Genomic DNA, 14,584 nt, shown 5'->3' with positions numbered 1-14,584 from the left:
ACCATCATGAAATTGAAAGTTGTTTCTTGATGACAAAGTAAGAGACTTATAAAGTTATAGTCTCCATCCCATTTCTTACAAAAATTCTTCATACAAAAGTCGGTGTTTCTAATACCTTTTGTGAATCACACTGGATTAGAATGCCTCCCATGTTCTAGTCTCTAATAATATGTTAATCCCCTATAGTTACATATTAGAGTACCCCAACTATTTGCTTATTATTGATTGTCCATCCATGTGAGAGGATTTCCTTTAGATTAATACCCTGGACTCTCTTCTATATGGTCTTTTTCTTTCTCCTTCAGAAAGAGAAGTGGCTTAGCTCTATGGGAAGTTGAAAGAAAACACTGTGCCAAGAAAGCTCATCTCCTGTTCTTTGTGAAGTCAGCCTGCCCAGGAATCCCAGATCTGTTCTGCTCCTTTATGTCATACATGTTATATAGGAAGCATGCAACGGTCTAGGAGAGGTTGGCTAATTCTAGAGCTCAATAGCGGAAACCCCACTTTGCTGCACAACATGAAATTCAAAATCTCTATGAGACATAAATCTGACTACTCCTTGCCATCTGTTCAAGTTCTTTGTCCAGAAATCAATTCATATGGAAGGAAGCTTCACTGTTCATTAGACTCCTCAAGGACCAAAACTACATTTTTTCTTGAATCTTCTTGCTGGGGGGACATTTTCTCCACATTACCCATGTTTTGTCTTGAAGCTATACCTTCTCTCAGGTTGGTGCCTCATTCAGAAATGATAATTGGTATCCCTCTGTTTATTTTCCAAACACATCTGTGAAGTAGGCACTACTAATAATATCCATTTATCAGATGATGAAATACACTTAAAGAGCTTAAGTATGCTGCATCAATAATACAGTGAATGAATTCTAAAAGCCAGTTCTTGGGCTTTGTTCCACATTTTCTCCAATGTTCAGGCTTTAAAGGTTATTCTGTATATGTATAAAAATTATGGGAGACAGAAGTTTTCCTTCACCCTCTTTGGGCCCCTGGCTGAGTCTTAATATTATGAATAACTGAAGAAATGACCAGAGCAGGAAGCTTTTATACCTTTTAAATAAAGAAACAATAATTTATGAAGAATTGATAAGACAAAGAAGTTTGGGTTAGGGCTAGGGAGTCCTTGTCTTACTTAACTAGGAAGATAAAGGTTAGGTTAACAAAGTTTGTTTGCAGATTCCCCTAGTATCATCTCTGGACTAATAACGGTAAAAGAAGAATGTATTTCCTGCCTTCAGGCAGAAAGAGGGATTTTTTTTTCCCTATATTCACTGCTTCTTAATTTCCTTCAGCTCAAAATAATTTTATGGCATATTTTGGGGTGACACATTCTGGTTTCCTTCATTTTCAAGTATTTCCTTGAAACTTCCAAAGTTTTTCTTTACATAACTTAGGTTAACTGCATGTTACCTTTGGGAGGTAATTCTGCTACCTTTGGGAGGGTGGTTAATGGGGTGGGGTAGAGTGCAGGAGTCAGAAAATAAATTAATACATTATAAATTCTAAACAGTGATTTAACATGTTAAGCTTCAGTATATAAAGACATATTTCCCAGAAAGTTATTTGGTGTCATCTGAGATAATCTAGATTACACCTGTCTATAAACCAGTGAGTTTAGTGAGTTTTAGTGTTTAATCAACTCACAGTTTCATGGTTTATTAACTATAGAATTTCTTCAGAAGAGGAGCAAGTTCTATAAAGGCTATGGAAATGTGTTTGATACACTACAAAAAGATTAACCTGGAAATATTTAGCTGTTATTAAACAGTTGCTAAATATCTTTATTTTAAACAACCGTACACCTGAAGGTTTATAAATTTGCTAGGAATTTAACATTTATATTTAGATGTGTCATAAACTTTAAAAGTGATGGCTTTGACCTTGACCTCACATTGTGCCATTGCATTGTACTGCTACTTTGGCTTTTCTTACTGTTATAATACTATAAACAAAATGAAATTAGAACACTTAACTACATTTGCTCAAATTATTTGAAACATTTACAAATTCTTCTCTACCTCTTATATTCTGAAATTGAAAAGGAAAGCATTTATTATTCATAATATTCAGGATGTCTGATTCTTAAAGTAGCAGAAAAAAATCCAATTTCTTAAAATTTCAAATATGAAAAGTTTAAAAATGCTGCCTGTGTATATGTAACTCAGTTATCTGAATGCTTAATTTTTCCCCCTCAAATGTCCCATCATCTTCCCGTATTAACTTTCTTTTACTCTGTTCACAACATTTTGTAGGATGTTCCCAAAGACAGGAAAGGGAAAGTCTAGTTAATGAGACTTTCCTGAGAAACTTCTACATTTAAAGCTTTGCACCAGGTGTTACTGAGACAACACACATTTTAAAGTACATGCTATTGACTATGTGCTCACCAATAAGTAAACACTATGATTTCTTATGTTAACTGAAGCTGACTCCCAATATTCTGGTTTAGACAATGAATGGGATGGTAGAATTTCTACTTGATATATTCTATTCCTGGGACAAGCACAGAGAGAAAAAAATTGATGAATTCTTACCTAGTAGCACAAGGCACATAACAGGCAAGTGAATAGGTTAGGGAGAGGTGAGGGCAGATGACAGGACTGAAGAATCATTAACATATTTATGGTCTTGGCTATCAATTAAATCAAATGGTTGAGATTACCTAAAAATATAGTATCAAAGGGTAAAGAAGGTGGCCAAAGAAACATGAGTAATACCAACACTGAAAAGATGAAGAGCCTGTGAAGGAGAACAGATTACTTGGTCAAAAGAGGGAAAAGAAAATATGGTAACCAGTGGAAAGTTTTAAGGAGAGAATACTAAACTGCAAAAGGATAAAATAAGTTAAAGACTAAAGAATATCCATTGGATTTAGCCATTAGCTCATTGAATACCATAAAAGAGTAAATTAAATAGAGGGCTATTGTATAATCCTGACTTCATTGGGTTGATAGGTATATAGGACATGAGAAAGTGGAGGAAATAAAAAAAATGAAAGAGAGAATCCAACTGTGGTGATAGAAAAATTAAACAAATTGAAAGGAAGAAGTAAGTAGAAAATAAAGATGATTAGCAATGTTTATGTGAAGATAAAAAGAAATGACATCATGGTTATTGTAGGAAAAATACTGAGTGGGAGGATGGACTAACTCATCTGTCAGACTGGACAAAACAATATATGAATAGTGCGTTATATTGCTAGGGCTGCCATAATGAAGTGTCACATCCTGGGTGGCTTAAACAACAGAATTAATTTTTCAAAATTCTGAAGACTAGAAGTCTGAGATCAAGGTGTAGGCTTCGTTAGTTTTTTTCTGAGAACTTTCTCCTTGGCTTCTAGATGACCATCTTCTCCCTATGTTCTCATGTGGTCTTCCCTCTGTACATCTCTGTGTCCAGGTTTTGTCTTATTATAAAGACATCAGTCATGGGGATAGTGGTCCATCTTAATGACCTCATTTTAACTTAAGTACTTCTTTAAAGACTATGTCCCCAAATACGGTTACATTCTTAGGTACTAGGATTTAGGAATTCAAGATATACATTTTGGGGAAGCGAGAGGGAACACAATTTAGTCCACAACACATGGGCGCATATAGCTAATAATTCAGGGGGAAAAAAGTCAAATTGAAGGTTTAACCAGGTTTTTAACGCATATTTTTTTGAGCATGCTTCTAAAATACAGTTTTGGTAATAAGAAAAATATAAGCAGAATAACAATGGAAAGTAGCTTGTCTTAGTCAGTTTGGGACTTTTTAACAAAATACCATAGACTGGGTGGCTTAAAACAGATTTTTTTTTTTTTTTTTTTTTTTTTTTTACAGTTTTGGAGGCTAGAAGCTTGAGATAGGTTACTAGCATGGTTGGGTTGGGGTCTAGTGAAGAAGTTCTTTTCCTGGTTTAGGGATATCCATCTTTTTGCTGTGTCCTTTCATGACAGAGGAAAGATAATCTCTTTCTTTTTGATTAAGGGCAATTGCCGTTTGTGAGGGTTCCACCTTCATGACCTAATGACCCCCAAAAGACCCACCTCCAAATACCATCACCTTGAGGATTAGGGTTTCAACATAAGAATTTGGTAACACAAGCAACCTATAGTAAGTAGTATTCAAAATGAAGTGTCAGCATTTAGAGGACGCAAGAGATTAGACCCTGCTGAAATCTCTGCTGTTCTATTTTCAATAGTATTTTCAAGTCTACTTTCTGGCAATAGAGAATGATTGGCATTAAAAGTAATGCTTTAGGGAACATGGTATTGAGTGACTGACAAATTACTTTTGTATTGAAAAGGGAAAATGTTGAAATATTCCGCTACAAAATATCTTCAAAATATTTTATTTGCCTACTTAAATTTACATGACTGGTTTGAACAAAATGTTTCTTTGCTATTGTAAATCTCTTCAAGCATTATGTAAATTTGGTTCTTAAATTCATTTTTATTTAAGTCATTTAAGACACTAACTTAAGCTATGCTAAATTCCTAGAAGAAATCATGCAGATTCTTAATGTCTTAATGTCTTAGGCAAAAAAATAAGCAACTTAAAATTTTTGATAACCAAAGCAAAATTCAAGGTATTTGTGATAACAACTAAAATGTATTAAATTCTTTATCATATTAAATCAGCTATGTGTGTGTGTGTACTAAATTTTTATTATTGAAGCATAGTTGGTATACAATATTATATTAGTTTCAGGTGTACAACATAGTAATTCAACAATTTTATACGTTATGCAGTGCTTACCACAATAAGTGTAATCACCACCTGTCACCATACAACATTATTACAATATTTTTGAGTATATTCCTTATGCTGTACTTTTCATCCCTGTGACTTATTTATTTTATCAGTGGAAGTTAATCCTCTTCACCTATTTTGCCCATCCCTCATCCCCTCCTATCTGGAACCACTCGTTTATTCTCTGTATTTATGTTTGTGTCTGATTTCTTTGTTTGCTTGTTCATTTGTTTTCTTTTTCGATTCCACATATGAGTGAAATCATACTGTATTTGTCCTTGGCAGTCTGACATTTCATTTAGCATAATACCCTCTAGGTCCATCTATGCCGTTGCAAATGGCAAGATCTCATTCTTTTTTGAAGCTGAATAATATTACATTATAGTGTGTGTGTGTGTGTGTGTATCACATCTTCTTTATCCATTCATATTTTGATGGACACTTGGGTTGCTTCCATATCTTGGTTATTGCAAATAATGCTGCATTAAACAGGGGTGTATATATCTTTTTGACTTAGTGTTTTTATTTTCTTTATTACTGTATTTTCTTTATTTTATTAGTAATTACTGCATTGTATGGTATTTCTATTTTTAATTTTTTGATGAACCTCAAACTGTTTTCCATGGTGGCTGCCCTAGTTTACATTCTCACCACTAGTGCACATGGGTTCCCTTTTCTCCATATCCTTGTCAACTCTTGTTATTTCTTGTCTTTTTGATACTAGCCATTCTGACTGGTGTGAGTGAATATCTCGTGGTTTTGATTTGCATTTCCCTGATGACTGGTAATATTGAGCAACTATTCATGTGTCTGTTGGCCATTTGTATGTCTTTTTTTGAAAAATGTCTATTCATATCTTCTGGCCATTTTCCAGTTAGACTGTTGGGTTTTTTGGTGTTCTAGGAGTTTTAGTTTGGAGTTCTAGGAGTTCTTTATATATTTTAGATATTAACCCTTACCAGATATATCATTTGCAAATATCCTCTTCCTGTCTGTAGGGTACCTTTTTATTTTGTTGATAGTTTCCTTTATTGTGCAAAAGCTTTTTATTTTGGTATAATCCAAATAGTTTATTTTGCTTTTGTTTCCCTTGTCTGAGGAGACATAGCCATAAATATGTTGCTAAGGCTGATGTCCAAGAGATTATTACCTATGTTTTCCTTTAGGTTTGTATACTTTAGGTCTCATATTTAGGATTTCATCCATTTCTAGTTTATTTTTGTGTATGGTATAGGAAAGTGATCCAGTTTTATTCTTTTGCATGTGGCAGTCCAATTTTCCCAGCACCCTTCATTAAAGAGAATGTTTTTTCCCATTGTAGATTAATTGACCGTATGACTGTGGGTGTATTTCTGAGCTATCTATCTTGTTCCATTGATCTACATGTCTATTTTTGTGCCGGTACCATACTGTTTTGATTGCTATAGATCTGTAGTATATCTTGAAATCTGGGATTGTAATACCTCCAGTTTTGTTTTCATTCTCAAGATTGCTTTGACTATTTAGAGTCTTCTGTGGTTCCATACAAATTTTAGGATTATTTGTTCTACTTGTGTGAAAAATGTTGGTATTTTGATAAAGATTGCATGGAATCTGTAGATTGCTTTGGGTAGTATGAACATTTTAAAAATATTAATTCTTAAAGTTCACGATCATAGTATATTTTTCCATTTGTGTCATCAACTTTTTTCATCAATGTTTTATAGTTTTCAGGGTATAGGTCTTTCACCTACTTGGTTAAGTTTATTCCTTTTTTTTTTTTTTAAAGATTTTATTTATTTATTTGAGAGAGAGAGAATGAGAGAGAGCACATGAGACGGGGGAGGGTCAGAGGGAGAAGCAGACTCCCTGCCAAGCAGGGAGCCTGATGCGGGACTTGATCCCGGGTCTCCAGGATCATGACCCGAGCCGAAGGCAGTCGCCCAACCAACTGAGCCACCCAGGTGCCCCAAGTTTATTCCTTTTTTATTCTTTTGGTATTTTATTCTTTTTGGTGCAATTGCAAATGGGATTACTTTCTTTATTTCTCTTTCTGCTAGTTTATTATTAGTGCATGGAAATGTAACAGATTTCTGGAGCCTCTTGGGTGGTTCAGTCGGTTAAGCATCCGACTCTTGATTTCATCTCAGGTCATGATCTCTGGGTCATGAGATCAAGTCCCGCATTGGGCTCTGCACTCAGCAAGAGTTTGCTTCTGCTTGAGATTCTCTCTCCCTCTCCCTCTGGCCTCCCAACTCTTTCTCTCTCTCTCTCAAATAAATAAATACATCTTAAAAAAAAAAAAAAGAAATGTAGTAGGTTTCTGTATATTAATTTTGTATCCTGCAACTTTACTAAATTCATTTATTAGTTCAAATAGGTTTTTTGGCAGAATCTATAGCATTTTATAAATACAGCATTATGTTATATGAAAATAGTGACAATTTTACTTCTTCAACAATTTGGATGCTTTTCTTCCCCCTTGTCTGATTGCTATGGTTTGAACTTCCAGTAGTATGTTAAATAAAAGTGGTGGGAGTGGATATCTTTGTCTCATTCTTGACCTCAGAGGAAAAGGTTTGAGTTTTAACCATTAAATATGATGCTAACTGTAGGTTTGTAATATATAGCTTTTATTATGTTTAAGCATGTTTCATCTAATCCCACTTTGTTGAGAGTTTTTTTTTTATCATAAATGGAATTTGAATTTTGTCAACTGCTTTTTCTGCACCTATTGAGATGATCATATTGTTTCTGTCCTTCATTTTGTTAATGTGATGTATCACACTGATTGTTTTGTGGATAATGAATCATGCTTGTATCTCTGGAATAAATCCCATTTGATTTAGGTAAATGATCCTTTTAATGTATTGTTGAAATTGGTTTGCTAATATTTTGTTGAAGATTTTTTCATCTGTGTTCATCAGGGATGTTGGCCTGTAGTTTTCTATTTTTTTTGTAGTGTTGTCTGGTTTTGGTATCAGGGTAATACTGGCCTCATAGAATGAATTTGGAAATTTTCCTTCTTCTATTTTTTGGAGTAGTTTGAGAAGCATAGGTATTAACTCTTTAAATGCTTGGTAGAATTCACTGTGAAGCCATCTGGTTCTAGATTTTTGTTTAATGGGGATTTTTTTTTGTTACCAGTTCAACTAGTAATCTGTTTAAATTGTCTATTTCTTCCTGATTCAGTTTTAGAAGATTGTATCTTTTTAGGAATTTATCCATTTCTTCTAGGTTGTCCACTTTGTTGGCATATAATTGTTTGTAGTATTCTCTTACAATTCTTTGTATTTTTGTTGTGTCAGTTGTAACTTCCCCTCACTCATTTCTGATTTTATTTATTTGAGTCCTCACTTTTCCTGATGAATCTGGATAAAGGTTTATGAATTTTATCTCTCAAAGAACCAGCTCTTGGTTTCATTGATCCTTTCTATTTTTTTAAGCATCTATTTAATTTATTTCCACTCTAATTTTCATTATTTTCTTCCACCTAACTTTGAGCTTTCTTTTTTCTTCTTTTTTTAGTTCCTTTAGGTATGAGTTCAGATAATTTTTTTGAGAATTTTCTAGTTTCTTGAAGTATGCCTATATCACTATAAACTTTCCTTTTTTTAGAGCTGCTTTTGCTGCATCCCAAAGATTTTGAATTACTATGCTTCAGTTTTCATTTTTCTTCATGTATTTCTTAATTTGCTCTATTTCTTCACTGACCAACTGGGTGTTTAGTCACATGTTGTTTAGCTTTTATGTGTTTGTGGGTTTTTTCTTTCATTTTTTTCTTGTAATTAATTTCTAGTCTCATCATGTTTTGGTCAAAAAAATCTTTGATATGATTTCAGTTTTTTTTTAATTTTTTAATTTTTTAAATTTTTAAAAAATATACTGAGACTTGTTCTATGGCCTAGCATTTGATCTGTCCTGAGTAATGTTCCACATCCACTTGAAAAGAATGTGTATTCTGCTGTTTTTGAATAGAATAATATATATATGTATATACATATATATATATATGTATATATACAAAGAGAAATTTTATATGTATGTATATGTATGTGTGTGTGTGTCTATATAAAATCTGTTAAGTTCATTGGTGTAATGCATTAGTTAAAGCCATTGTTTCCTTACTGAATTTCTGTTTGTATGATCTATCCATTGATGTAAGTGGGGTGTTGAAATCCATTATTTTTGCTATATTATTGTCAATTTCTCTCTTTATGTATGTTAATATTTGCTTTATGTATTTAATTTCTTTCATATTGGGTGCATAAATATTTATATGTTTTGTTATATCCTCTTGTCAGATTGATCCTTTTATCATTATGTAATGGCCTTTGTCTCTTGTGACAGTCTTTGTTTTAAAGTCTATTTAATATAAGTATTGCTACCTTTTTTTTTTTTTTTTTATACTTCTATTTGCATGGTATATGTTTTTTCCATCTCTTTACTTTTAGTCTATATGTGTCTTTAGGTCTGAAGTGAATCTCTTGTAGGCAGTGTATAGATATGTCTTTTTTTTTTTTAATTCATTCAGTGAATCATTTGATTAGAGCATTTAGACTATTTACATTTCTTTTTTTTTTTTTAAGATTTTATTTATTTGACAGAGAGAGACACAGCGAGAGAGGGAACACAAGCAGGGGGAGTGGGAGAGGGAGAAACAGACTTCCCGTGGAGCAGGGAGCCCGATGCGGGGCTGATCCAGGACCCTGGGATCATGACCTGAGCCAAAGGCAGACGCTTAACAATTGAGCCACTCAGGTGACCCTATTTACATTTTGCTTTATATTTTAAAGATTTTATTTATTTATTTGAGGGAGAGTGAGAGAGATCACAGAGGGAGAGGGAGAAGCGGACTCGCCACTGAGCAGGGAGCCTGATGCCCAGCTTGATCCTAGGACCCTGGGATTGTGTCCTGAGCGGAAGGCAGATGCTTAACCAACTGAGCCACCCAGGTGCCCCTAGACTATTTACATTTCAATTAATTATTGATAGGTAGGTACTTATTGCCATTTTGTTAATTGATTTTTGGTTGTTTTTGTAGAACTTCTCTTAATTCTATCCCTTGTGATTGATGATTTCCTTTAGGGTTATGCTTGGATTCCTTTCTTTTTTATTTTATTTTTTATCTGTTGTGTTTTTGGTTTGTGGTTACCATGAGGTTCATATATAATATCCTAAATGTACAGCAGTCTATGTTAAGTTGATGGTCAGTTAAGTTTGAATACATTCGAAAAACACTACATTTTTAGCCTCTTCCTCTTCATTTTATGTATATGTTGTCATATTTTACATCTTTTTATTTTGTGAGTCCTTTCACTAATTTTTTAGATATAATTGATTTTACTACTTCCCTCTTTTAACATTCATACTAGCTTTATAAATGATTGATTGACTACCTTTATTGTATATTTGCTTTTACTTGTGAAATTTTTTCATTTCATGTTTTTCATCTAGTTATGACCTCTTCTTTTTCTCTTTTTTCTTTACTCCTTAACATTTCTTATAAGGCTGGTTTAGTGGTAATGAACTCTTAGTTTTTGTTGGTCTGGAAACTCTATCACTCCTTCAATTCTAAATGATAACCTGACAGGTAGAGTGTTTTTGGTTGTAGGTTTTTCTTTCAGCACTTTGAATACATCATGCCACTTTTCTAGCTTGCAAAATTTCTGCTGAAAAATCGGATGGTCTTATAGGTTTTCCCTTGTAGTTAACTTTTTGTTTCTTTGTTGCTGCTTTTAGGAGTCATTAACATGTCACTGTCTCCCCTGCCATTCTCTGTGTGGTCCCTCTATCCTTTGTTGTACAGAAGCTTTTTTAGTCAGCCCTCAGTTCTTCAGGAGAATTTGCTCTACATGTAGGTGTGGATTCAGTGTGTCTGTGGAGGAGGTGAGTTCAAGGCTTCCTATGTCTCCATTTTGAATCTATGTATATTTTTTAAATGCACTGGAACATTTACTCCATGAAGATGGAGTTTGTTTAGTTTACTGCAGATTCTCATTGCTAGAATAGTTCTTGGCATCTCATAATCACTCAATAAGTTAAATAAATGTTCTCAAAGCAAATGGAGCCACTGGGCAATGACTTAGAATAATTATTTTAGTGGTGACTTGGAATTACTATTAATGTAATTAATGTAACAGTCATGTATTAAGTGGCTGGGATATAGGAATTTCCTCCTGTATTAATGATGACAGATTGAAATTTTTAATCTTTTTTAATAAATTGAGATAGAATTGGCAGATAACATTCCTTTCAGGTGTACAACATAATGACTCAACACTTGAATATTTTGCAAAATGATCACCATATGTCCAGTTAACATCCATCATAACACATAATTATAATTTTTTCTTGTGATGAGAACTTAATACCTAAATTATCTACTTTCTTAGCATCTTTCAGTATAGTATTATTATTTCTTTAATAAATGGAATTTCATCTGTTTGTTTTGTTTGATCCTTTTCTAAATTGTTAGATGTCAATTCTTGATGTTCTCAGAGCATCTTTCTGGCAATGTAAACAATGATTATTTTTGCCTTAAAATCTCTTCTCACAGAAGCCTTAATAGTAGGAACTGTGTTCTTTTATTCTCTTTTATCCCCAGTGCTAACTAACTCCAGTACCTAGATTATAGTAGGCAGTTCATAAATATAGTCAAATCAATGAACATCAAGTGTATCTTGGGAGAACAAAGACTACCAGCATGTCTTCTCACTTTCATTTAGGGAAATCATTAGATATTTTCTCTTTGTTTTATTTCATATCCTTTTTAAAAAGGTATGCATGGGTTGTTTTGTTTTGTTTTGTTTTGTTTTAATTTGTAGATTCTATGCATCTGAAAGAAGTGGGGGGAACCTCTTTTTTTCCTATATTTCTATAAGCAAAAGAAGCTATTTAAAAACATTTCTGAGGGGCACCTGGGTGGCTCAGTTGGTTAAGCGACTGCCTTTGGCTCAGGTCATGATCCTGGAGTCCCGGGATCGAGTCCCGCATCGGGCTCCCTGCTCGGCAGGGAGTCTGCTTCTCCCTCTGGCCCTCCTCCCTTTCATGCTCTCTGTCTCTCATTCTCTCTGTCTCAAATAAATAAATAAAAATCTTTAAAAAAAATAAAAAAATAAAAACATTTCTGAATATGATTAGAATAAAAATGAATTAGATTTATAGTAATTCTTCTCTTTAGAATTGACACACATTAAATCACACATAGTCCTTTTTGATCAAATGCAATTTATAGAAAGAATAATAACTAGATATACAGCCAATGAGAAGAAATTGTCTTCTCAATCCATAAAATGGCATATTTCTTTAATGACAAGTGTTTCAATTTGGTACAATTCTTTTTCACAAAAATGAAAATCTGTGCATAAAATTATATTGATGAGAGACTATGGACTCTGAGAAACAAACAGGGTTCTAGAGGGGAGGGGGTTGGGAGGATGGTTAGCCTGGTGATGGGTATTAAAGAGGGCACATATTGAATGGAGCACTGGGTGTTATACGCAAACAATGAATCATGGAACACTACATCAAAAACTAATGATGTATAGTGATTAACAAAACATAATTAAAAAAACTAATGTAATGTATGGTGATTGACATAACATAGTAAAAAATTATATTGATGAATTAGGTAATTTTAAAGTATCATCCCATTTTTAAACATTGATGCTACATAAATCAATCATATTGCAATATCTCTGTCCTCACTGGCTTATTCCAGAAAGCTTATACTTAAGAAATCACATATATATACAATGATCAGTATAACACTAACATATTATGCCTAAATGGAAAAGAAATTATCAATAAATTAAAACTAAGTTATTTGAATCAAAAAGGTAAATAACTATTTTTTTCCAGAAAAATCTAAAAACCTAAATTTCCATGCAAAATATATAATCTCAAGTCCAAACTTTAGAAATTTTGAATCAGCTTTGGCGTTTGATTTTTTTTGAGAGAGAATTGCTCATTTTATTTATTTCTTTAATACAAAAATTGTATTTACTTAGAAGCATTCAGAGTACCAACAAAACAGCTACAACTTTTTTTTTTGTAATTATGTAGTGATATCAACAGAACAATAATTATTTCATAAGCTGCATCAGAGACAACTGAAGATGGAAAAGCTGCCATCCCCAAATATAACTAATTTGTGTCATGCATTAACAAGACTGATTTAAATTTTCACACCAATTTACAACCTCCATACTGTACCAGGCAAGGTTAGTGGCTATTGATAATACCACCAGGACAGGGTTATCTCAAGACACATTTGGTAGTGTGTTAACTATAAAAAAAAAAAAAAAAGACACTGTAGAGCTTAAAAACAAAACTTTCACAGCTTTACGTGTCAATTTTTTTCTTTAAAAGGAGTGAGTTTTATACAGGGGGGTTAAATGCCTTATAGACAAAAGAAAAACTGCACTAGAACCAACTTATTCATCATCATCATCATCTTCTTTATCTTCATCTTCCTCATCCTCCTCATTCTCTTCATCTTTCTTCTCTTCCTCTTCCTTCTTTTCTTGCTTTATTCAGCCTTGATGACTCCCTTTTTTTGCCACATTAGGCTTTCCTTTAGCTCAGTATGAGCAATATCTTTTCCATATTTTTCCTTCAGCTTAGCAGCCTTCTAGTCATGATGCTGTTTGTCGTCTGAAGCAATGTTATTCTGCATTTCTCCCAGTTTCTTTGCAATATTACCAGTAGGTAGGCTGCAATATTCTTCTGTGATTTGGGGGCAATATTCAGAACAAAACAAGAAAAAGGCTGAAGGAGGCTTCTTGGGTGCACTAGGATCCTTAAACTTCTTTTTTGTTTTCCCTGTAGGGGGGGATGTAAGTTTTCATTTCTCTTTCATAACCAGTCTTGTCTACCTTTGTCTTGTCTTCAAATTTTCTTTTCTCTTTAGCAAACATGGTCTTCCACTTCTCTGAGCACTTCTTAGAAAACTCTGAGAAGTTGACTGAAGCATCTGGGTGCTTCTTCTTGTGCTCCTCTCAGCAAGTTGGCACAAAGAATGCATATGATGACATTTTGCCTCTCAACTTCTTAGGATCTCCTTTGTCCATGTTTAATTATTTTCCTCTGTGAGGCACAAAGTCACCCAGTGCCCATCTGGCTCTCACTTGCCCTGTCACTGTCTCTGTGGAGCTCCGTGTACTGCAATGACTGTGAGAGTGGGAACCAGATGCAGCCTCCTCACTCTCTCCACTCTTGAGAATTTCTCATTGTAAAATTTTAATTAAATTACCTTCATAATGAATAAAAACAAACAGCTATGATCTTGTTCCTTGTTTTTTTCTTATATTTCACCAATGTTACTCTGGTTTTCCAGAAGGCAAGTGTTTTTATTGTTTTTAAGTAGAATATAATTCTAGCTTGGACATTTTAGAATCATTTATTCCAAATCAAACTAATGAATAGCTCATGAGGAAGAAGTACTGCCGTATAATTGTATGTTGTACCCTGAACTATACACAACGATTATTGAATCAGTTAAATAACACAATCTATATGAATTGTTTCCTTTAGTTCTCAATAAAAGCAAAGTCACTGAGCTAGCTTAAACACAGTCCGCAATACAGAATTTATTCAAATCATACTGCGGGAATCTAATTGAAGCCAAGGAAAAAATTAAATCTTTTTGCTCTTATTGTGGGAGCTCCTGACCTCAACATCAGGACTTTTTGAACTTCCAGCTAGAACTCTGCTGGCAAGTGTCAGCTCTCAACTCTCAGCCTCTCATTCTCAGATGAAGTTCTTAATCATGTGCACATGCATGGGAACATATGAGAGAGAGAGAGAGAGAGAAATGGAGATTTGAATGGTCCAAAGTATTTGAATGTCCA

General features: G+C 33.7%; 1 pseudogene; it reads right to left on the bottom strand.

Annotated features, from left to right (window-relative positions):
* Positions 1-13,168: 13,168 nt before the first annotated feature.
* LOC123847653 (high mobility group protein B1-like) lies at positions 13,169-13,804 on the bottom strand (annotated as a pseudogene).
* Positions 13,805-14,584: the final 780 nt, after the last annotated feature.

The sequence above is a fragment of the Mirounga angustirostris genome, unplaced genomic scaffold (genome assembly GCF_029215605.1).
Source record: "Mirounga angustirostris isolate CCGP_5_RB_7025 unplaced genomic scaffold, mMirAng1.0.hap1 SCAF_2, whole genome shotgun sequence".
Lineage (NCBI taxonomy): Eukaryota > Metazoa > Chordata > Mammalia > Carnivora > Phocidae > Mirounga > Mirounga angustirostris.
This window is presented reverse-complemented; position numbering and strand designations above follow the sequence as displayed.